Raw genomic sequence first — 26537 nt, 5'->3', positions numbered from 1 at the left:
AACTTGTATCACACATGTCTTGCAACCAATGCTGAACTAAAAAGGAGGATTGAAGAGGAAATTGCTGGCATTCCTCTTGACATGTTACGTCTAGCAAGGCAGAAATTCCATAACAGGCTATCAGAATGTGTACGGAGAAATGGACAACACCTTCATGTTTTCTTCAAAACATAAAATGAATATTGACTACCATCAATAATTGCATATCCTGTGCAATACATTTCATCATTAAATGTATTTTTCAATGTGTTTATTTGTGCATTGAACGTCAATTGAAAATGTGCTATTTCCCAGCACCACCCTATATATTATAGCTATACAGAAATCATGTATTGTCTATTGCAAAGTTATATTTAGCTATGGTACATAGTAGTAGTCCTATTAATGATTTAATTTCTTTATTATGAGACTTTTGCTGTGATCAGCGAGGAAATTAGTTCAACTGTAAGATCCATGTCAGAGATAAGAGATAGTTGTTCTTCTCGGTAAATGGCAGAGGCAGCTGAGGAGGACAAAGAAAGAGATACTCATGAAAGTGAAGTCAACTACAAGCCTTGATTACTTTGCAAGTCTGTATTTTTGCTCTCACATTCAACAATTTCAAAGTCAAAGTTTATTGTGGATATAGTAAAAGAGATGGGAAAGCATGGCCTTAACTATCAAGGGTACAAAGCTGAAGCTACCTATACGTTACAAGACAATATTCTTGACCATGGCAACTTGTTAGTTCTCAGGATTTATGACACCTGCTTGTGCTAACATCTGCATAAGTGCATTAAAAAGAGCCAGTTACAGTTTATTTAGGAGTTGTAGGTCTCTTTTGTTCTATTGTTGGCAGTCATCATGGCAGTCTGTCAAAAATGCCTCCTCCTCGTCTGTCCCCATCTTCGATTCAAAAAATCATGCCCAAGAAGCTTTAGTATAGTTTAGTTATGTGTACCCATTATTCTGGAAATTACTACTTAACATTATTTTAGCAAAAAGCATGTGTTTTTGCACATTTTCAGCATATAACTGAAAAACTGATATGGGGATTATGCAATACCAGAAACATGAGATTTTTTTTCCCTCTTTTTCCCATGGATATTTTTACATAATGTATCATTGTATAGCATTGGTCACTAATGGCTTCTATTTTAACATAAAACATTTTTCTCCATTCTAGACAAAAACATGATTTAAATTTTTTTCTTGGCCACAACTAAACCCTAAATGGACACATGGAAACATCTTCTGCTAGCAGCACAAATTTAGAACTCGAATAAGAATGAGGCAACAAGGAAAAAAGGACAGATATGGAAAGTTAAAATATCAGAATGCTTTAATGCTTGTGTCTAGACCTCATATTTTTTCCACTTCATATCATCAGTCAGGTGTATCTGACATGATTTTATGTCCTGTTAAATTAAAGTGAAGGTAAAACAGTTTACTGCGGTGGGCTGGCATCCTGCCCGGGATTTGTTCCTGCCTTGCACCCTTTTTTGGCTGGGACTGGCTCCAGCAGGCCCCCGTGACCCTGGTTAGGATATAGCTGGTTGGATAATGACTGACTGACTGACTAAAACAGTTTAAATTGACATTTAATAATCATACATAATCTTTATTTAAAACTATATATGGAATGCCAAGCCTTGAAACATTAATGCTTTGAACTTTAAATTAATTTGGGTAAACACATTAGCTAAAATAATATATATAATTTCAATGTAAATACACCAGTTAAAAAACATCATTTGGCAGGGTTCTGCTTTGCAGTTCTCTCTAGCACTATGACCCTTTTCTTGAGACACCGACATTATGAGGACAACCTCTTTCTAAAAAATACACATTTTCATCTTAATGTGTTTTGCAGTTTTTGTTATAACTGTCATTAAGAATCTACACAAAAAAAAACTGAAATTGTAGGGGAGGCTTCACATCTTTGACTGTATAAACAAAATCTGCTTGTTAGCACTTTACATATACTGTACTCTTCTGGTTGTATCAAAATGAACCAAATGATCTCATTAACCACTTTGGACTTTAAAAAGCACCGACAGGTTGTTTCTGCCTTTTGAGTTAATCTTCTTAGGCAATGGGGTTAACGTTTGAGAGCTGTTAATGCTTGGATACAAATTCAGAGAGTCCATGTGTTTTGAAATGCATGCGACATGACATCCTGCTCTCCTTTCCAGTGAGTAGTGCTGCTTTGCACCCCATGTTTGGCTGGGATAGTCTCCAACTCATTATGAGTCCCCTCAGGACGGAGAGACCTCAGACAATGAATATAGAGAATGGTTAAACATCTGTCTTATGAAACAATATTATTATTATGCTTGATTGATGAATACCATTAACTCCTGTTTTATAACATTAAATATTGCCTTTGGCTAAAGAAGTAGATTATATTAACTGCCATGTAATCTACGACATTTTATTAGTTCCCCCAAGTCTCAGGCATCACAATTGAAAATATAGATTGCAAAGGAAATTGGTAAAATAGTGATTTAACAGATTTTAGTATATATAATGTTGGTGTCCACATTCAGTCACACTGGGCCAATTCAAAGTTTCCAATTCACCTAACACACACATATACATCTTTTGCATGTGTGAGGATAACTAATACTAGGAGAATAAACCCTACAGAAGTATGGACAATGGGCAAAGTCCACACAGGCAATGGCTAGGCTGAGATTCCAAAACAGTCTCCTTGGGGTCACTGAAAGTTCCTGCCATGTACCCAGTACTACCAGGATAGGCTCTGACTTCGCAAGGCCTTAACTGGATTTCCAGGCTTGGGGAATTGCTAGAATAATGGATAAATAATTTACTTTCAAAATATGTCCAGCTATAGGAAAATGCTGTTTCTTGTATTTAATATTGGACAAAATGTAGTGCTGTTGTGTTTTTTGTTAACCCCCATGTAGGCTGTGCATAATCACACCAAAATGCTCCTTTTACACCCGTTTCTGTATTCCAAAGGGTCTGGTCGTGATCAACACCTTACACTGATTATTTGGTTGAAGACATGACAAGATAAGCGGATTCCTTCAGCGCCAACTAAGCTGGATAATTAAGATCAAATAAGGTGTTCTGGCGCATAATGAGATCGGAATGGGGTGGAAGAGAAGGGTTAAAAGAAGGAGGCGTGACAACGTCCTGCTGTCTTTTTAAATTTCTGAAACAAGATAAACAGTCAAGGTTTGGAGCACTGCAGAGCATTGCTCAGTCAAATGAGAAATGGATTCATTAGCATTAAAGGATGCTGAGGCCCAGTGTTGACTGGACAGGCATTTTTAGCTAGGATTGGATCCTGTCTTGTGCCTGATGCTGCAGAGATAGGCTTTGCTACTCAGGAACAGAAACAATAGGACTGGAAAATTTCTTACCTTAAAAATGAACATGGTGCATATGTAGTATTACCAAAAAAGTGCTAACATGGGGCTTCATTATGATAAAATTTGTATCAATAATAATACATACACATGCATGGACTCCAACATTTTTCAAAGCAAATTAATGTAAGTTTAGAATGCAGCCTAAATAATTGAAGAGACATGACCTATTTTTCAATCCAAGTTGCTGTACATGAAGGTGTCATTTTTTAATAGCATTTTCTATAATGTCTGCTTAAAACATGATGTACAACAAATCAGAAATTCTTCCGAAAAACATTGTTTTTGTATTTTTTCCATCTATTAAATGTTTCAATTTCCATTTCTTAACTCAAACCAATTAATTAAAATTACTACAAGAAAAATAATAAGAAACTGTACTGAAATCAGTCGAATCAGTCGGAACAAAACCTAGCCTAAGTCACTTCCCTAGTCTAAGTCACTTTCCTATCCTAACACAATTGCAAAATTATAATCTAGAACATAAAAACACAACTAAGCCACAGGAAAAGGACATAAATATACTGTACTGTCCACTGTACTGTAGTAACAGAAAAAAATGCCAAAAAATGAGTGTAAAAAAAAATTCTTTACCTTTATTCCTTCTGATCTGTTTACAATGTCTAATTTCACTTCCATGGTTAGGACTTTCCTCTTCTTCAAAGCACTAGCATCTGAAGACTCTGACTTTCGTTTAGTCGCCAAACAAAGCAACCAAACTAGTTCGCCAAATCCCTCACTCATATGCCGCGTTACTGTGTATTCTTCCGCCACATAGTCTGTAAGTATGACGCTAATGGCGTAAGCCGAAACACTCACGTCTCAATATTTTTTTTAAAAGTTTTTATGCGAGTGAGTGTTGTAAACTCAAAATGTCGTATGTCGAAACGTTGCAACCTGAGGACCCCCTATATATAGAAATGCATCAGGTTTTGAGTTAGAGAATGGGAAGCTGTAGAAATTGTGAAGAAGATGGGAGGCAAGAGCAAAAGATAAGAAAATATTGAAACGTTTGAGAACAGATCTTAGTTGTAATTAAAAGATAAAAGAAGAAGATGAGATTCCAAACTTACAGCAAAAGATAAACATTGCAAGTTTTGAGAACAGACCTTAGTTGTAAGTAAAAGATAAAAGAAGATGGGATTCCAAACTTGGACCTTAGGGACTGACATGTCCAGAGTCCAGCATCATTAAGAATATCAGCAAGAGATGGAATACCTAAGGGGCCCATGAGGGAAATAAAATAGGAATATTGAAGATGTGAGTGTGTGAGTGCCATTTGGGGAAGTAATCCAAATGCTGTTCTACCCAGTGCCACTAGATACAGGATTATAAAAAATATTCTGCTACTGACCCATAACGGAGTCAGTGCCAACTCCCTAGACTACCACTGTGCTGCTTATACGAAGTAAACTTCCGTGATAAACAAGAAAACCTAATGTTGGTCTTAACAGCTGACAAAACAGACTTTCTAAAAAACCTTTTTGTGAAAGTTTGTTTAGTTCTGAGCTGCCTACTCTATGGAGCTGTCTGCCAAGATCTGTTTATGAGGCTCCTTCAATCGTAACATTTAAAACAAGGCTAAAGACCCATTGTGACGATGTGGGTTCAGGCTCCACACTCCCTTTGATGTTTGGGAACCCTTGAACCCAACACCGTCGATAATGTAACCGAGTGAGCTAGTCAGTGGAGGCAAATAAACAATTGAGCAAGGGGTGGTATACAAAAAGTGCAATAGTGCTTTTATTAAAAATCAACAAAACAAGTGTTCATAAATAGTGCAGTTCTTCCATGTTCATTAAATAAATAATCCATAAAAAGAACGTGGAGTAAAATCAATAAATAGAAAAAAACAATCCTTAAAAATCGGAGGTTAAAATGATCAGGAAGCAGTCTTAAAGCACTAACAAATCCGGTGCCTATTTTCTGTATGCGTCTCACCTGCTTATCCCGTACGGGCTTCGCAGCAGGCAAGACGCTCTCTGCAGCTGCCATCCTACTTCACACGCTCGAGACTGGAGACCTCCCGATCCCTGGCTCCGGTATGGCACTCATCCCAGTCCCCGAGACTTGATTACCCCAATAGCCAGGTCGCTCATATTGGGGACTCCACCACCAAGCCTCCCGACTTCCGCTGCCTTTCCGCGGCCTTCTGCGGCTCGTCGCTTTCACCTTGTCACTCCCGCTACCAGATCGCTCAGCGGGAGCGACATCTACACAAACACCTGGGTGTCGGCCTAACACCCAGCTTCCTCGCAGCTGCCCACGAGCGCTCATTCGCTCGCCCGTCCGCTCGCTCTGCGTGTCCGTCTCTCTCCTGCACCGCTTGCTTCCACGCTCCCTGTAACCTCCGTCCTCTCTTTCCTTTTTCTCTCCGATCGTTTTTTTCACCGAACGTTTCTTTCTCCTTTTCTTTCACTCCCCGATCGTTTCTTTTTTCTTCTTCCCTTAAAACCGACTCGCGCTTCTTTTTAAAATGACGAGGGCCACAGCAGCTGCAGCATTAGCCGCGGGACAATCATGAATGTGGGCAGTTCCTCACCTGTGCACTAGGTGAGAAACGCCCACACCCTACGGATCGTCCCACGGCCCACTATGGCCCAACGTCCCCTCACTAAGCCGCGAGCACATTGATTAAAAAATGGCCTTTACTCAACGAGCTGTGGACCCATAACACCACACCCATCTCCTTTGGACTGGCTTCTAGCACTGTTCTTCTCAAATAACCTGGAGTCTCATGTTAACAATAAAAATACACTAGTCTAAGGATCATATAAGGTACACACTGTCAAAGGCACTACATGCAAGAAAAATACTAATTTATGATATAAAGTAAAATTTCAAAATAGGAGTGATCAATATTAACTCAAGACTGTCCGCACTTTAATGTTTTTTTGGTCCAGGTTGCCTAATACAGAAAACAACAGACTCATTGTGAGATTTAAAGATACACTTACATTTCAAGTTGTCTGAAATGCCAGTTTGGCAATATGTCTTTGAAAGCTTTTTAGTAAACATTATGATGTTTGATATAAACAGTCAAGTGCTATTATAGGTGAGACTATTTCCTTCTTAGGTCACTTTTCTTTCCTTCCTCATTAAAATGCAAAATGTATTGGCCCTTTTCATGTCATGTGTTAAATTATTTTATTCAGTTTTGCCATATCCATCACTTTGCTTTCAGCTAAAATTTGATCAGAATATCAGTAACTATCAAGCTTTGGTAGGCCAAATGGCCCATTGTTGTCATGTACTTTAGCACTGATAGACTATACATCACAGATAATTGCTCATACATGGTAAGCTTGAATGAACCAAATGCTCTTTGCATTAATTACCAGTTAATAGATAAATAAATATTCTCATTCAGTAATTTTCCTTATATTGGTATTTAGATTTTTTTTTGTATCATGGTTAGATTTTCTTGTCCATTGGATCTGTCATATTTATGACACTGGTCATATTAAAAAATATTATAGAACATAATATGATGGATGTTTCTTTTTGTGTTTTTGATCTTTTTTATTTGTATTACTGTTTTTCTCAAATCAATGTTTATTTTAGAAATTACAAATGACAAAAAAGTTTAATTTTAATACAGCTATCCAAATAAGACATGCATTATTCTAAAACGAGTAGTAAAAACAATCCATTTTACCTGTTTTTTTGTGGCCATCAATTATTAATGTCCAGTCAGTTCTTATGAGTTACAGTTGAGAAAGAATAGCATATTCAGCAAGAGCCATCCTGAGACTGAAGAGCTCATTTCTGTTGTGCCCTGGACCTAGAATTAGAAAACAGTACCCTAAAATACACAGCTCAGACACTTGATAGTATTTTTTATATGTAATCACTCCTGTGACAGCAGTGGTGCTGATATCAGCGGTTTGTGGCAAAATGTGATTTTGCACCTAAGGTGATAAATAACACGCTACACCTTGGATTGATTGTGTAATTGGACTGAAATTATTTTTTTTCTTTTTCTTCAAACAATATACACATCTTTCATAAATTCTGAATAGACTTGATTTCAGGCAGGTGATACAGTTCTGCTCTTTTTCTTCAAAAAGCAGTATGTGATGTTGATCATGTACTAATCTAGCAATGGTTGACTGACCTAACTGGTAAAAATATCTGATTTTCTCTTTAGAAGCTCCATGCGTACAGCAAAAAGCTAAGCAAGAAGGCTGAGGTAATATGTATATGCTGTCTGGAACATATACAGTGCCTTCAAAAATATTCAGACCCCTTCACTATTCCACATTTTGTTATCTTAAAACATTGTGCTGAAATCATTTAAATTCATTTCCCCCTCATCAAACAACACTCAATACCCCAGAATGACAAAGCAAAAACAAAATATTTTTTTTATGGGGTGTCCAGTTAAGATTCTGGCCTGCATTTTTGAAGGTCTCTTCATTTGGGTGCTGCAGCAATCCTTACACTGGCTATGCTGGTTTTTTTTTTACCAAACTATATATATATATATATATATATATATATATATCATGTGTAAGAATTTATTCTTTTACTTTGCTTTTCAATATTTTCTTTTGTTTTTAATATTATAGGTATTTACATTTGTATTTACTAATAACCCTGCTGAAGTTTTGTAGCTGCCGTCATTTAGTATTCAGTGTTGTTTGCCCTGTTAGTGTCTACTCTGCTTTTCATTAAGCCGGTGTTCTACTACATGTCTTCACAGCGTCTTTCAGTCGTTGACTTCACTTGCCATAATCTTAGTAATTTATGCAAATTCATTAAATATAAAAAACTGAAAAATTACATTGACACAAGCATTCAGAATCCTTGTTGTGACACTTGAAATATGGCTCAGGTGTATCCCATTCTATTGATCATCGTTGAGATGTTTATATAAAGGGTATCTTGTTTGGAGTCCACCTGTGGTCATTTGAATTGACTGAACATGATTAGGAAACGCACACACCAGTCTACATAATGTGTATCACAGCAAAAACCAAGCCAGAGTCAAAGGAGTTGCCAGCCAAGCTTAGAGACATGATTGTGTTGCGGTACAGATAAGAAGGAAGCTACAAAAAAGCTCCTAGAGTATTGAAGGATCCCAAGAGCACATCCACATTCATTATTCTTAAATGGAGTAAATCTGGAAGAACCACCGCTCTTCCTAGAACTGGCTTCCAAGCAATACTGAGAAATCAGGGGAGAAAGGCTTTGGTAAGAAAGGTGATCAAGAACCTAATAGTAACTCTGGCTGAGCTCTAGAGAACATGGAAGAGATGGGGGAAACTACCAGAACAACAACCACCACTGCAGCACTCCACTAATCTGGGCTTTATTGCAGAGGGGCCAGATGACATGAAAGCCCACCAGGAGTTTGCAAAAAGGCACCTAATAGATACTCAGACTATGAGAAAAAACATCCTATGGACTGAAGGACACAAGACTGAACTGTTTGGCCTCAATTCTAAGCATCATGCCTGGATGAAATCAGGCACTGCTTATTACTTGTGCAATACCATTCCAAAGATAAAGCATGAAGGTGACAGCACTATCCTGTGGGGGTTATTTTTCAACAGAAGGGACTGGGAGACAAGTCAGGGTTGAGGGAAAGATGAACGATGCAAAATATAGAGATATCCCTAATGAAAACTTACTCCAGTGACCCTAAACACAAAGCAAAGACAACACATGAGTGGCTTAGGGACAACTCTGGGAATGTCATTGAGTGACCCAGTCAGAGCCTGGACTTTAACCCAATCAAATATCACTTGAGAAACCTGAAAACAGCTGTCCACCAATGGTGTTCTGTGAGAATTTGACTGGATCTAAAGAGAAGAAAAAAAAAAAAAATCCCCAAATCCAGGAATATGAAGCTTGTTGTGTCAATCCCTAGAAGACTCTATGCTGTAACGGCCCCCAGAGATGCTTCAACAAAGTACAGAATTAATGGTCTGAATACCTGTGTCAGTATGATATTTCAATTTTTTTGTTTTTAAATAATTGTGTAAAATTTTCTAAAATGTTGTTTTCCTGGGTAATGTGTGTTACTAGATAATGTAAAAATTAATTTAAATGACTGTAGCATAAGGTGGCAAGATAAAGTGTGTAAAAAGTGAAGGGGTCTAAATATTTTTGTATTTTTATAAGGGTTAGGGTTGAGGTGTTACATTTTTCTCTTTGCTTGAAATCCAATTGTTCAAATTAATTTCATATGAAGTAAACGATAATGCTTCTTTGCATCTACAGCATAATTGTGATGTAGGCTACAGTATATGGCTTGGTCTAAGACCATTATCTATTTTAACTGCATGTGGCCACAAATTTAAAAAATGTGTTGAAGTTAGGCTGGGATTAAAGTTACTTATTAAAAATATCAAGAATCTTGGAGCAATGAAACTAATGACACAATGTTAGCAAAACATCCTTCCTACTGACTCACTCCGTGGTTATCTCACCTGATAGTTGGAAAATGTAGAACTATAGGAACAATTGTGCTCTAAACCTGAAAATTGTGTCACATCTGATAAATGCAAATTAAAATCAGTCACAATTCTTTTTTGATGTAGAGGAATCTCTGTACCTCTCAGGACTGAAAACATACTGCAGTCATTTTCTGTTGCCTAAAACAGGAACTATTACTACTTTTTCAAGCCAACAAAAAAGGTTGGGGAACCAGTTTTGTTAACCTAGTGGGTATTTAGCTTGGAAAGGGAACGTAGGAAAGATGAACTTCAGGACACATAATGGCCGCAAGTTCAAGAAATCAGCAGCCTCCATTGTTACACAAATCATTTTTGTATCCGTAAGTAGTAATGTACATGACTTTATTTCTTGGGTCTAATAGACATTTGGAACTTCAGAATAGATCTGATATCTTGCAAAACTTCTATGAAAAGGGACTGAGCTATGCTGGGCTGAAGGGCCGATTCTTGTTAGAAACTACCACTGCCTTCTTATATACCAAACATTAGAGCTGGTATTGTGAACATAAACTGCTGTTCTCAGTACTTCTGTTAGCAGGGTATTGCTAATTTTAAATCAACAAGTTTCCAATACAACATTTTCTATAACAAGCCTCAATTTATTAAAAAAAGAAACCTATGGAGACTTTATCATCTTAATTTTAACTGGTTCATACCATCTGCTCCATGACATATCATAAAATTCCCAGGCAGCAACTATGTTTTCTCGACAATGTAATAAAACAGAATGCAAAGCTGATGTGAGGTAACTTTACCACGGGGTATTTGACAAACAGTAGACATTAAGAAAGATTAAATTGCACACAATTGTTCAGGGAACAATAAAGATGCAAATGAATTCAAATGCACTTACAGTAAATAACATCTGTCACTCTGATTTTTCTCTAACAGTAATAAGTGTTTGGATTTTGCCATGATTCATGTTTTAATGATCTTGTGTGACAAGGGACTTCAGGAATGCCTTACTCTTCCTGTCTATTTTGAACCATAAAATCCTTTAAAATGTTCCTCCATTTCCATAAGAATCTGTGGTTTTCATCTAACTGAAATAAAATTGTAGTTCAGAAAATGAGAGGACACCAGAATTGTAAAGCTGGGATATTACTGACCAATATAAAGCAATATCAAATAAATCACTTCAAAAATAAGCATATTGTTCTCCATATATTCACTAGAAAAATATACACAAGAAATGCTGAAATTATCTCCCCTCTTTTCAGTCCATTTTCACAGAAAATGTCCATGGAAAAGCTTTGTGACACTTTTCTGGCCAAGCTAAAGAAAGCACTTAGTTTCAGAAACAAAACTCAGTTTAATTTCAAATATTTCGTATATATGGAACAAATTTTGACAGAACTCTGACTGAAAGAGAAAAAAAGAAATCGGTATGAAAGGAGTCAGACTGAAATTTAGGAAGTAGAAATTAGCTGTGGGAGAGTGAAGTATCATTGTCACCTAGCATCGTCAGCTCTTATTTAATATAAAAAATAAATTTGAATTTAAAAATTAAAAATACTCATTGGAAATGTGGTTAGTAAAACTTTAACAGATTGTTACCAGTGATAAGTGCAGAAACAAACAGTTCACTGGGGGAAGTAAAAGATGTGGACAGATCTTCAAAAAATCAGTGGATAGGGTGTATGTTCTAGCTTGTGTCAGTCAATTATGTCAACTTTGAAAGAAATTAAATTTGGAAATATATTAAGGAAAGTGGCTTTAGGGGAGAAGCTCAGTCATCCGGGAGGGGTTCAGAGTAGAGCCACTGCTCTTCCGCATCGAGAGGAGTCAGATGATGTGGCTTGGGCATCTGATCAGGACGCCTCCTGGACGCCTCCCCGGCAAGGTGTTCCGGGCAAGTCCAACTGGGAGGAGGCCCCGGGGAAGACCTAGGACACGCTGGAGGGACTATGTCTCCCGGCTGGCCTGGGAACGCCTCGGGATTCCCCCGGAAGAGCTAGAAGAAGTGGCCGGGGAGAGGGAAGTCTGGGCATCCCTACTCAAGCTGCTGCCCCCGCAACCCGACCTCGGATAAGCAGAAGAAGATGGATGATGGATTGATTAAAGAAAGAAATCATATCTTACAATACAAAATATCTTACTATTAGAAACCAGGCAAGAGCAAACCTGCTCTGGGTGCCTTTAATATGACTTCATGAAGAGGGAAGCAGTCTGTTTCAAAATGGCTCAGCAAGCAGTCTGGTTAAAAGTACAGAGGGTAATAGTTAATTTAATAAACTATAGAATTTACATACAGTGTCAATCAATGCATACATTTTTATTCTGATTGGTTCGTTGGTTTACGCCCAAATGATTTAAACAAAAGTCTATCTTAATATTTTCTGGTTCTTTCTTATACCTTTGAGTCAAGTCACTACCCTTGAGATTTCTGTGCATGTAATAACTGTTCATTCTTGTTCACAGGACATCTGTTGACTTCCTAGTCATCTCTTAGTCATGCTTCCATTGCATACACTCAAAAAATAATATATTGAGGATATTCAATTTATGTGTTTTAGTTACTTTAGCTTAAAATGGTTACACCTGCTGGCATTACTTAACTTTCTCAGTTACACTGACTTAATATTGTTACATGTCAAACTAACACAATCAATTTATGTAGAAACAAAGCAATCAGAATTTTTTTTTTTAACAGACGCATAATCAGTCTCAGGGACTGTTGTCATTACTTATTTCATGATCATCTTACTTAAAATCAATACTTTCTAATACTCAAAACATGGTATTTTCAGTTTCCCTCTACACAGTTAAATTAAGTTGATTTAACTTAAAATAATAAAATTTTATGTACAGTGCATCCGGAAAGTATTCACAGCGCATCACTTTTTCCACATTTTGTTAATCCAAAATGGATTAAATTCATTTTTTTCTAGAATTCTACACACAACACCCCATAATGACAACATGAAAAAAGTTTACTTGAGAGTTTTGCAAATTTATTAAAAATTAAAAAAATGAGAAAGAACGTGTACATAAGTAATCACAGCCTTTGCCATGAAGCTCAAAATTGAGCTCAGGTGCATCCTGCTTCCCCTGATCATCCTTGTGATGTTTCTGCAGCTTAATTGGAGTCCACCTGTGATAAATTCAGTTGATTGGACATGGTTTGGAAAGGCACACACCTGTCTATATAAGGTCCCACAGTTGACAGTTCATGTCAGAGAACAAACCAAGCATGAAGTCAAAGGAATTGTCTGTAGACCTCCGAGACAGGATTGTCTCGAGGCACAAATCTGGGGAAGGTTACAGAAAAATTTCTGCTGCTTTGAAGGTCCCAATGAGCACAGTGGCCTCCATCATCCGTAAGTGGAAGAGGTTCGACACCACCAGGACTCTTTCTAGAGCTGGCTGGCCATCTAAACTGAGTGATCAGGCAAGAAGGGCCTTAGTCAGGAAGGTGACCAAGAACCTGATGGTCACTCTGTCAAAACTCTAGAGGTCCTCTTTGGAGAGAGGAGAACCTTCCAGAAGGACAACCATCTCTGCAGCAATCCACCAATTAGGCCTGTATGGTACAGTGGCCAGACGGAAGCCACTCCATAGTAAAAGGCATATGGCAGCCCGCCTGGAGTTTGCCAAAAAGCACCTGAAGGACTCTCAGACCATGACAAACAAAATTCTCTGATCTGACGAGACAAAGATCGAACTCTTTGGTGTGAATGCCAGGCGTCACGTTTGGAGGAAACCAGGCCAATACCATCCCTACAGTGAAGCATTGTGGTGGCAGCATCATGCTGTGGGGATGCTTTTCAGTAGCAGGAACTGGGGGACTAGTCAGGATAAAGGGAAAGATGACTGCAGCAATGTACAGAGACATCCTGGATGAAAACCTACTCCAGAGCGCTCTTGACCGCAGACTGGGGCGACGGTTCATCTTTCAGCAGGACAACGACCCTAAGCACACAGCCAAGATACAGTATCAAATAAGTGGCTTCAGGAGAACTCTGTGAATGTCCTTGAGTGGCCCAGCCAGAGCCCAGACTTGAATCCGATTGAACATCTCTGGAGAGATCTTAAAATGGCTGTGCACCGACGCTTCCCATCCAACCTGATAGAGCTTGAGAGGTGCTGCAAAAAAGGAATGGGCAAAACTGGCCAAGGATAGGTGTGCCAAGCTTGTGGCATCATATTCAAAAAGACTTGAGGCTGTAATTGCTGCCAAAGGTGCATCGACAAAGTATTGAGCAAGGGTTTTGAATAATTATGTATATATGATTTCACAGTTTTTTTATTTTTAATAAATTTGCAAAAATGCATATGGAGTGTTGTGTGTAGAATTCTGAGGAAAAAAATGAATTTGATCCATTTTGGAATAAGGTTGTAACATAACAAAATGTGGAAAAAGTGATGTACTGTGAATACTTTCCGGATGCACTGTAAATGACTATCCCATACTGTATTTGCATAAAGTATGATATTTTGCATAAAGAACCTCCCTTGTTGTTGACAACACATTCCAAGAGATTCCTACACATATGTATACTTGGACAGAAAGTTAAAGGCTTTCATTAAATTTACATTTTCCCAAATGCCATGGGTTTTGTGGTGTTGTGGAAGCCAATTTATGCTACTTTTTTAATAAATGTTGCCCTCCATACATCTGAAAAGCATCTACTCTTTTGTTTCCAATACAGCAGTATAATTAATGTTAACACTACATGAAAAATGCAATCAACCAAAATATAACTTGTTTACCTTCTGCAGTAATAAGTGAACAACTACAAGTTTAACCAACCTACTCTGTTTATTAAATCATACCACTGTCCACAATTTTTATTTATATGTAGTGAAATAAGGTTTATTTGGATTGGCTTAAGAAAAATATGCATCATCAAGTAAAAATGTTTTAATAAGAACCTAAAGCAAATTCCATATAATAATATTAGAATATCAGATTTCTAAAAACAACAAATGAGAATACTGAGAGGACCAATGAGTGAGGAATGGCTCAGCACCAAAAAGATAGTAAAAAGCTACAGGACAGGACAATGGTAATTACCTTATGCTAGCCAACCCGCGGCGTACCATACGCAACATAATCAGGCCGTTTTTTTTATTTTTAAGCACAGGGAGAAAATTAACATTTGAAAAATCGGTAATGTAACAAATCAGCTAGAAAAGCAACATTGCAACAATGCACGGAATGAACCAACACACAATCCTCCGTGACTGAAAACTGGCGGACCACCATCACGCCTTCTCCTCCCAGACGGAGGGATGGGGGTGGACAGTGCTCAGATGCGGAGGGTGGAACGGGAGGAGAGGAGAAGGACGTCCATTCCGCTCCCTCCGTCATGCTAGTCTGCTGATTTGTCGTTCAGTATGCACTGCCTGCTCATGTGCGCATCTCCAACTCGTCACTTGAGTCATTGTCGTCTTTGCACAGTCCAGATGCACCTGTGACTCACGTAGACCTTTCATTGCTCTGTGCGGTTTTGGCTGCTTTTCTATATATAATCCACCAAGACACCTGACCACGTAGTAGCGAGGTGGCAGGGGGGTTTGTACAAAGGGTAGGGATGTAATCAGTGGGACCGTATGAGTCGCACTTAATGGAAATTCCACGGTTTGCAGCCCGAATGGGGTTCAACAGCTTACCCACGCCTCTCTGCGCCAGGTAGACACACGCTCACGCGGTCATGCATCATAACCGAAAACTCGGTTTTTAAAGACTGCTTACTTCATTGTGTTTTAACCTCAGTTGTAAAGGATTGTTTTAAGGATCCCATGTGATACCCCTCGCAAACCGTTTTACACGCTGCATATGGCAATTCACCTCCACGAGAAACATGCCTCTATGAACAGTCAACGTGGCTCAGAGGTGCATGTGGCCTCTACGTCAGACGAATATAAATGACGCCTTTTTTCTGTGTCATCGCGTCCGAGTTGGTGGGCATGGCTCTGCGAGTTGTCGTCGTATCCAATGATCTTGGAGTTGGTGGGCGTGGCTCTTTCCTGCGTGCGCCATAGGTGTCTTACTTGTCGGCGGCTTAGTGAATCCATGCCCCTTCCAGAGTGCTTTCCATGGGTGTCTTGCCTTAGTGAATTATATATATAGATACGTATAAGTTGGGTCTTGAAACCCAAAAAAATTATCGTAAAATCAGGCCCTGACTTATACGCCTGTTCAAAAATGTGACACTTATTTATTTTTTTACATCTTCTTGCCTCCTCCAATCTTGCATCAGTTTATCAGATGCATCGAATTTTATTGCAGCAGAGCAGTTGCCAATTTCTTTAGCTACTTCAACGACGTTTAGTTTAAAACCAGCTTCATATTTTCTTCTGATTGAACATTCCATCATTGATATGGGATGCTCTTACGATAAAGGTGTATTTGGGTATGAGATACAAAAAACACAAATCGGTAAAAAAGTTGCTTCGGGATAGTTTGGGTATTACTGTGTGGTCACGTAGGCACAATAAAGAGAGAGAGAAAGAGGTTAGGAGCATAGCGCATTGCCACACTCACATGGGAAAAAAAGGCAGTGTGCTCCGTGGTTTCTCTCTCAGGTTAGCATATCATAATCTCTTGTACCAATAGCATGAGTTTTCTGTGTTCGACTTATACGACCAACATTACAAAATAACAGAAATTATACTGTTAAATCAAGACTTATCCATGGGAGGACTTATTTGCGAGTATACATGGTAATTAACTAACTGCATTTATATAGACACCACCAATGTGTAGCATCTACCTGTATGATGCTACAACAGTCACTCTTGCATCAATATGCACACCACACAGTAATTATTAGGTGGTAAAAGGATGAGAGAGTTAGCCAATAGCAGACAGAGAATGATTAAAGGGTCAAACTGACAAGGTCGAAATGGTCAGTTTAGCCAGGACATCAGGAAAAACCCAGCTCTTTTAGTAAGATGCCCAGGAATCTTTTATAACCAGAGTGACTCAGGGCACAATATGTCATATCCAACTTTTATGTCTTATCCAATGGATGGCATCATGTTTTCTCAGAATAATGTCCTCATCACTGCATTGGGGCATTGGGATCCACACATAGCCCACAAGGGTTAGTGCCCCTTGCTTGCCTCACAAGCACTTCTTCCATCATGAGCCCAAGCTTTTCCTAGGTTGCTTCCCATCCAAGTACTGGTCATTCCACAATAAACATGTTTTTTTCTTTCTCTCTCTCTCTCTCTCTCTCTCTCTCTTCTACTCATCCCAGGTGAGCTTTGTTCTCCTCCTCTTCTCCTGACTCCAACCTACCTAGGGATGACAGAGCAGTTCCATCTCAACCTGAATCAAGGAAAACTTCCACCGCAACAACATTTCCACCAAGAAGTAATTCCAGGTCAGGAGGAACTTCTCTAGGACAGGGCAGCATCTTCCTGACAGTACCCAAGTATCCCAACAAGGCCAGCTATCGGGACTACAGCAACCAAGCTATCCTGCGGATATAGAAGAGGCAGTTCCAAAAAGAAGGAGGCTGCCATTCAACGTACAAGAAGAACAAATGTCTCTGGGATCCTGCCAACAATGGACAATGCCAACCTGACCTTGCCTTCAATGACAATACCTATACAGTATATACACACACAGAGACACACATACACACTGTACATACAGTAGAACCCTGATTATCCAAAGTAATAAGGATTGATGCCACTTCTAAAAACTGAAAACTCAGATAAAAAAGTTGTCCACAGCTATTTCAGATGTAAAATTAAGGATATTAAAGATTTTGTTAATTTATATGGTACAGTATCACTTTTAAGACTCTTTTCATATCTTACTGAATTTGATGTCCCTCACTTCTTTGCCTCTGTGTTCCACAGTTGCCTCAAATTCAAAAAGTAAGCAGGTGTAGTGTCTTTGTACTGTTCAATATACTAAAATGCTGTATCAATGTCATCTAAGCCTTCCGTATGAGAAATCATGTGTGGATTTTCTGTGCAGTCCTCATCGTTGTATAAACATAAAAATTCTAAGTGAATGAAAGAGTAGGACATATTTACATGGTCAACACAGGTGGCGCGCTAACAATGGCCAAGGAGTGCAGCTGAGCATGGGTGAGTTAGACCCACACACATTGCATATTATTTTGAAAACATTATTTTAGACGCATTAGTTGGAAAACATTTCCATCCAGTGTATTTCTAAAAGTATATATTTATGGCAACATGATCCATCACTGGACAACATTTAGTGCTGCCTTCTTAATCTTTTTCTTTTGTTTAATCCTAATTACCTTCATTTCTCAGAATGCTGAACTGTGCCCTTAACCTTTGTAAATAAACCTTTATGAATATACACATCGTCATAAATTATAGCAACTATTGTTAACTATTGCTTTCAGCACACAGCTCCCCGACCGATTCCACAAACACCTGACAGCATCTTCCCATTGTCATTAGCGTTTCTGAATATGTAAATAAGCCCAGCTGCAAATTAATAACTTGAGCACGTAGAGAGTAGCTATATTTTTCTTTAAAAAATAACAAACTGAATTGCAAGTCGATTCCTGTAGTGAGAAACAGAATTTTATATAATATGGTTGCTGAAAACCCTACAGCAAATGAGAAGTAATGTATATATGGCCAAGCAGGCCCTAAACAAGCATCCACAATTATTAAAATAATGTAAAAAGGTTTAAATCTTGACCCTTAAAGAAAAAACATACACATTACACAAGAAAGGCTTTAAATTAAAATTGTTTCATAGTTCATCTTGCACAAGCATAACTACTGCACATTTTGAAATCAATACAAATATGCTACAAACAAGAATTGGTATGAAGCTTCAAAAATGAGTAAGACAGAAACTGCGCTCGTATCTGGAAGGTTGCCGGTTCAATCATTTCCTCTTTTACTTTGGAATTACACCTCTCAAGTGAGTGGTTTTCATTAAAATTGAGCAGAACTTAATGCACAGACATTAACATTATGACATTCAGAATCATTGGTTCAGTGCCCTTTAATAAGCAACTCAGCACTCAATCTTTCTTAATCTTCCAGCATTATATTATCTTCATCAAAAGAATTATCCAGACTACAAAACCTCCTTATTGTATAATTGTAGGAAAAAAACAGAAAATTATCTTTATTATTTAGCAGACACCTTTAACCATTTATTACATCTGTTTAATATAATATTTAAAATTTTTTAAAACTGAACTTTAGGAAACCCTCAAAATTACTTCACTTCAAGGTAAGGCACACTACATTGAGTAGCACTGTCACAAAACCCCAAATGGCTACTAGGCAGTGCATTAGTTTTCTTATGGCCTGGCAATTTTTACTCTCTGTGAACATTTTTAAAAATTTAATGTATCCATTAAATGAAATTGAAGCATAACATAACAAGTGATACTAAAAGAGCAGTAAGGATTACAGTACATTGGTTAAGCTGATTTGAGTTTATCTAAATGAATTGCATATAAAGGTGCAGTATATCAGAGTCGATGTACTGCATGTTATACAAATTTCTCTGTACTCTGCACATGTTAGATTAACACTACCAAGTCAACTAATACTATTAATACTACTACTACTGCAAGTTTGTCACACCAAGTTTCAAAAGGCATTCCAAAACATAGTATAACAAGAACCCATGACTGGAGTGGTGGCTCTGTGGCTGAGGGTCTGCGCTCATATATGGAAGGTTGCCGGTTCAAATCTAGTTACTACCAGAAGGGATCCTACTCCATTGGGCCCTTGAGCAAGACCATTAATCCAAAAAATTGCTCAAGGGACACTATACAATGGATTACCCTGCATTCTGACCACCAAAAGGTCATGTGAAAAGACAATTCCCCTCAGGGATTAACAAAAGATATCAAATCTAATAATAAAAAATATAAAGTACAATGTGTAGCTGCGTTTTCCAAAGTTACCAAGGTTCAGCAGCTCTAACTCAAAAAATGTGATTCAACGAAGGCCTGACGCACAGAAATTATTCCACAGACAAAATATCTTCATTTTTAAAAGTTTAGTTAAGTTTCATAGTAAAACAGTTCACACAAAAAGGAAATTAAAATAGCAAAAAAGGGAAAAAATCATGTTAAGAAAAGTTCAGTTCTAAGCTTAAATCTTGTTAAATCTCAAATCATTACTATTTACTTAACATTTCTGAACCATTTCAAAACTTTCCAAAGTCACTAATTCTCCAACTTCCCATGTAGGTAGAAGGCTGACCCCATCTTCACGAAATTTGGTAGGCGGCTTCCCTGCGCTAACCGAAACCGATGTACGTACTTATTTCGGTGGTATGACGTCACTGTCGGCCGCCATATTGAACTTTCCAACGCCAATAATTCTCCAACTTCCCGTGTAGGTAGAAGGCTGAAATTTGGCAGGCTCATTGCATACAGCTTACTTACAAAAGTTAAACAGGTTTCATTTTGAAATTCTATGCGTAATGGTCATAACGGTCAACAACGTCCGCCATGTTGAACTTTCTTATTTATGGCCCCATCTTCACGAAATTTGGTAGGCGGCTTCCCTGCACTAACCGAAACCAATGTACGTACTTATTTCGGTGGTATGACGCCACTTTCAGCTGCCATATTGAACTTTTCAATGGTCTTTGTCACTTATGGGCCCATCTTCAAGAAATTTGGTACGCGGGTTCCCAACGCTAACTGAATCCTACTTACGTACATATATACATCCATAGCCTGCAGCTCAGTCACCGTGTGAGGCGGCGTTGGGTCCCCCATCCCAACGCCTCCCCGTTGTTGGCTGCCTGCCTATATAAGGCCGTCCGTCACTCCGGTCTCTACATTCCCTTCCTTGCTTCGCCACGGGATTCACGTCTCCCTGCTGATAACTACAGCCTTTTTATTTAATCCACGGCTTCTCCGCTGTTTTATTGTTCGTTTATTACGATTATAGTTATTGTGTAGGTATTTTAGACTTACTTTACATTGTTCAGGTACCCATTTCCTCTATCATTCCAACCGTACCCCCATTAACATGTCTATCGAGGTGATCACCATCGATCAAAGTCACTTACCGAGTGATTTCCATGCCTGGAGATGGCACCTATCTTTTCCATTCTCTGTGTTACATATTGCACGGACATATCAGGCTCACTCTTGATATCCGGAGGAACATTGTGTCTTATGTATTGAATGACTGGGACAGGTTCAAGGTGTGGACTGATGACGGTACAGGAGATAATTATACTACACAGGAGCACTATAAGATTGAAATGCTTAAGCCCTTCACCTATGGTTCTGCATGTGAGTTGATGGCTGCTACTGAATTGTTCAGTTGTCGCTTTCAAGTGTACCGAAATGGCCAAATATTTTACACCTTTTGACAATCGCCAATGCCACTTAAACATCTTAGATTCACAGGTGACGATTTCAGTAGTGGACACTTTGATGTTTATGAATGTTTAAACTCTCAAAAGCTGGATGTGAAGTTATCGATGAAACCGGTTGTATGCTTACAACGCTTGACAGATGCCGAATGTCACTTCAACACAAGTTCTGCAAATACTGTCATAATGGAAACAAACCATGAAACTCAAACCGATTATGACAGCAGCTATCCAATCTGTGAGATTTGAAACAAGATTACTGTTCACATGGCCAACTGTACATTGCATGCTCAAGAATAAGCTCAGCGCACAGCTTGGTCATATTACAACCAGGGGGCCGAACTCACAATGTGGTATACAAAGAGATCCTTAAAAAAAAATAATTATTGGTATATTTTCCCTCAGTTTAAAAAGGTTTAATTTTCTTCTTAATAAAAATTTTAAGGCAGTACTTCACCACTGCGAAGCGTGGGTATTTTATATATTGTGAACGCTGGCCCGGACACAGACAGACGGACAACATATTTTTGCCCAACACACTGTTTATTTACACTATTGCTATTTACAAAAGTCACGTGCACTCACACAAACCCCAGTGCCTCTGCACCGATTTTCCCCAAGTCCAGGGCCCACAGTTCTGTGCCTTGCTTCCTGGCCGCCTCCTGTCCTCGCTCTCCAGCTCAGTCCGCTTCCTCCCGACTTCCACCAATGACTGGAGGGAGGCGGCCCCTTAAATAAGGCTCCCGGATGAGCCCCAGGTGTTCCGTCCTAAGCCACGCCCCAGCGTGGCGGAAGTGTCGGCTGTCTTCCTGGCAGCTCTCCGGGTGCCACACAAAGTCTTCCCCCGGCACTTCCTGGTGTGGCGGAAGTGCCGGGCTCCCGGGATAATTAGGCACCGGGGCGCCGCCTGGCGGTGGCCACGGGTCCCTACAGGGCTGGGCTTCGAAGCCCTGTACCCGAGGCCCCCTGCCTACCCAGGACGGACGCCCCCACTCTGTCTGGAGGAGGCACTCGCCCTCCTCCAGTCCTCAAGCGTCCGGCGGGCTCCAGCCCGACCGGCAACCGCGCGGGATAAACCGGCATCGGGGCGCCGCCTGGCGGTGACCACGGGCCCCTACAGGGAAGGGCTTCCATGCCCTCAACCCGTGGCCCCAACAGAACCAGGACGGACGCCCCCTCGCGGTCTGGAGGAGGCACAACCCGAAAGGGCAGCACGTCCCCAGCGAGGGTCCTACTATGTCCCCAGGGTCCAACACGGCACCCTGGGACATCTGTCTTCGCACCCTCGCCGCGCAACGTCCCCTGTGGTCTGCGCTCGCCCGCGCTGTTCCCCCCAGCGGGTCCACTGTAGGCCTCCCGGCGTGGAGCACTCCCGAGCGCCCGTTCCAGGAGGGCAGGTCCCTGTCGGCGTCGGCCTCAGCGCCGTGGGCTTGGGCCTGTAAAATAAAGGAACAGAGGGCCAGAAGCACAGCCAGGACCCTCACCCCGAGCCCCCGTCGGTCTCCGTACCGACCGTGCTCCTGCCCCTCCGACAGCCCCCAACTTGCCTGCTGAAGTCCTCCGCCGCAGGTTCCATGCCCGTCCGCTCGTCGGCCTCGGCACCGCTCTCGCAGGCAGCTCGCCCAGCCGCCCAGGGGATCTCCTCTGTCCATCCAGAGGACGGCCCTTCTCCGGACGCGCGCACCCAGCGCCGCGTCCTCTCCTATCGGAGGAACCGGCATTCACCCTTCGGTTCCTCCTTCTTTTCTTGGACGCGCTGGCGGTCTGGAGCACAGCGAAACCTCAAAACCAGCCCCGTCTGCGTCCCGGCAGAGCGACAGGTGACAGCCGCGGACTTGGAGCGCAGGGCGCTAGGACCCAGGGCACTCAGCAGCCCCGATCCTACCAGCCCCTGCATGTTCGAGCTCCTCGCCTCGCTAGCCGTCTGCACCGCGGCGTCTGCTGTCGGGAGGTTGCTTACTTGGAGCTGATCGTCCCGTAAACGGTCACAGCCATGTTCGCAAACCCCCCCACTTGCTTTACGGGGACGGTAATACTCACCCCCCCCGCCGTGTTCTGCCGGCCTCCGGTTCCAGCGCCAGCGCCCGATCCTCCGTCTCACGGCGTCTCTCCCGACGCGACCGCCTTTCCGTCAGCTGCTCACACTGAGCGGCGAGAACACGTAGCAACTCCTCTAAAGACGGCTTGGCGGGCCACAATATATATATATATATATGTATATGTGTATATATATGTATAAGTGTCTATATGCGTATATATGTATATATGTGTGTGTAGACTCAAACCGATTATGACAGCAGCAATCCAAGCTGTGAGAAAACACTAAAAAGGAGGCGTGTCAGACGTTGTGGTACATTTTCTGATGCAGCTAGACGAAAACAACTTTGTGACGCTGCCGCCAAATACTCGCAGAAAAATCCACAAGTTAATAGACACACTGTCTCTAAATACTCGCAGGCAAATCCACAACTTAATAGAGACGGCGCACCTAAATACTCGCATAGCAATTTGGGTAGTGAACACTTGAATGAAACCTGTTATCTTTACAACGGTTGACAAACACGGAATGTAACTTGAACACAACACGTCCGCCAAATACGAACCTGATTGAAAGAAATAATGATAAACAAATCCTTGATGACAGCAACACTCATAACAGTGACAAAACAATTACTTTGACAATCATGTTATGTTATTTTTAAAATGTTTCCTTTTCTTTTTCATAACTTCTTTAACACACAACTTCTCTGCTGCGAAGCGCGGGTATTTTGCTAATAATTAATAATACAATTCAAATATCTAACATTTAATTTTAGTGTTACTAGTACTATATTATTCAAAGGTGCAAAGCTTTTAGAGTTGCTAATGTCCAGTAATTTTCTTCCTTTTTTAAAAAATAAACACAGGAACAGGCTGAAGGCAAAAGCAAAACCGGGTAGCTATGATGCAGGCCCAGGTTTTATATTGACTTGGAACCATCTGTGAGTAACTTTTCTATTTTTGACAATAAGTTGCTTATAACGTGAATTACTTTTCTCCTGTTTTTGATCCTTATTCAAATGTAACTATGCTTTTTACAAATTTAAAGTACTGAAAGGCCTTTTTTATATTATATCAAATCACATTACTGTTTTTATATTACAAACAATTCATTAAAAAAATTTGGCATTTACAGTCATGACTGGATTAACAGCATCCCAAGTAATGACTTCACGCTTTAGTGAAGGAGCTTCCATACAAATAAAATAAAAAAAAAATTAATTACAGTAGAGTCTCACTTATCCGACCTCCGCTTATCCGACATTCCGTATTATTCGACGTCCCACCGATGGCAATAAAAAAAACTGCATCAATTGGCAACAAGAACTGCAAGTTGCGAGCGTGAGCGTAGTTTTTTTTTTGTTGCTCCCGACTCTACCACAGCTAATTAACTACCCCGACCGTGCAGTGGTGCACCCATCTACACTATGACTCATGTGTCTGTCATTCACCCCACTCTCACTCACTCAGTGTCACAACTCACTACTCAGTGCAGCATAGTTTATCATTGTATGCGGATCGGTTTATCATCTGTTACATGTGTATGTGTCTGTGTGTGTTAATTTGACAAACGTTTAAAAGTTGATATTTACACAAGTACAATAGTATGGCAACAAAAAGAAAGAAAGTTGTTGTATCGGTGGAACAAAAACCTGAGGCAATCAAGAGACTGGACAAGGGAGAGACAGTGCAGAAGGTAGCTGACGACTTTGGCGTTGGACGGGTAACAGTAGGATAACAGTGGAAGAAGAAACAAATAGAAACAGAAAAATGGTGTGCATCAAGAGTTACAGAGAGTACATTAAAAGAAAGAAAAACTATGAAGAAATGTGACTATGAAAAAGTTAATGAAGCTTTGTATGTTTGGTTTACACAGTTCAGGGACAAAAGTGTGCCTATTTCAGGGCCTATTTTACAGCAAAAGGCGTTGCATTTTCGTAATGAATTCAATGATTTCACAGCAAGTGTCGGCTGGCTCGACCGATGGAAGTAACGCTACAGTATCCATCAGTTATGTGTTTGTGGTGAAAAACTGTCATTGAATTTTGAAGAAATGAAAGCATTCAAGAAAAGATTTCACGAATTTATTGAAACTGAAAGCCTAACTGGTGATCAGATATTTAACTGTGATGAGTCAGGCCTTAATTACAAAGTGTTACCTAGTAAGAGTCTTGCAGCAAGAACTGGAGCGGCAGCCCCTGGCTACAAGCGTAGCAAGGAAAGGCTGACAATTTTAGCATGCAGCAATGCTACAGCAAACCTCAAAATGAACCCTGCAATGACTGGAAAGTCCAAAAATCCTAGAGCCTTTAAAACAGTTTCAAAAAACGCTCTTTCTGTAAAATACTACAGTCAGAAAAGCGCATGGATAAGCAGTGAAATTTGCAAAGACTGTTTTTTTAAGGAATTCATTCCTTCAACAGAGGTTTTTCTAAGAAAATAATTTACCCAGAAAAGCAGTTTTGTAGCTAGATAATGCTCCAACGCACCCTGATGCAGAGGAGCTTCAAGATGGTGACATTAAGGCAATGTTTCTACCCACTCAATGTAACCGCCATAAGACAACCTATGGATCAGGGCATTATGGAAAAGATAAAAATGAACTATTGCAGGAAGCTACTGTCCACAGTGATAGAAGAAATTGAAGAGGGACAAGACATGATTGAAAAATTGAAACTCATCAATGTAAAGAATGTTGCGTATTGGGTTGCAAGGGCCTGGGGTGACGTAAGGGCTCCAACAATTGCCAAATCATGGAAGAAGCTGCTAGGCGATGATGAAAGTATGGAAATGGAAAGCACAGATAAAACTGAAGAAACCATTCTACCTTTTGTGTAACGTATCCCTGGATGTGAGGATGCATCTTTGCAAGAAATCGAAAGTTGGATGATGGATGATGATCAGTGTGAAATAACTGATGAAGAAATTGTCACTCTTGTCAATTGCGATGACAATGAAATTGAAGATCAAGATCAATCACAAATTCAGCCTCTCAGAATTTCACATAACGATGGAGTTAAGGCTCTAGAAACTGCAATTAATTACATTGAGCAACAAGAAGAAGCTACAGGAATCGACATAATGATGCTGCAAAGATGGCGAGACTTGGCAACGAAGACACGGCACTTGTCAGGAAAGCAGACTACGATCAAAAATTTCTTTAAATCATCACAGGACTGAACTTTTTAAGTACATACTGTATTTAACTTCAGACAATTTTGTAACTGTAAGTTCATTTTTTCAGTTAATTTTTTTCTGTTGTTTTGTTGTAAAACATGATTATTAGGTTCATAATGTGTAAAATTATAACATAGTTTGACGTTTAATAGGCTTTTTCTTAACACCTCC

The 26537-nt window shown here is 40.0% G+C and overlaps 1 protein-coding gene across 2 annotated transcripts in view; it reads right to left on the bottom strand.

Annotated features, from left to right (window-relative positions):
• The window catches only part of LOC120522983 (beta-galactoside alpha-2,6-sialyltransferase 2-like), a 181234-nt gene that overhangs the window by 131716 nt on the left and 22981 nt on the right, over positions 1 to 26537 (bottom strand). Inside the window, exon 2 of one of the 2 annotated variants that reach the window (XM_039743855.1) lies at positions 7036 to 7161. The exons of the other annotated variant lie outside the window; for it this stretch is intronic. The gene's annotated coding sequence lies outside the window, so the exon portion shown is untranslated. The remainder of the gene's footprint in view (positions 1 to 7035; positions 7162 to 26537) is intronic. 2 annotated transcript variants of the gene reach the window in all.

This window comes from Polypterus senegalus, chromosome 2, assembly GCF_016835505.1.
Source record: "Polypterus senegalus isolate Bchr_013 chromosome 2, ASM1683550v1, whole genome shotgun sequence".
NCBI classification, from domain to species: domain Eukaryota; kingdom Metazoa; phylum Chordata; class Cladistia; order Polypteriformes; family Polypteridae; genus Polypterus; species Polypterus senegalus.
This window is presented reverse-complemented; position numbering and strand designations above follow the sequence as displayed.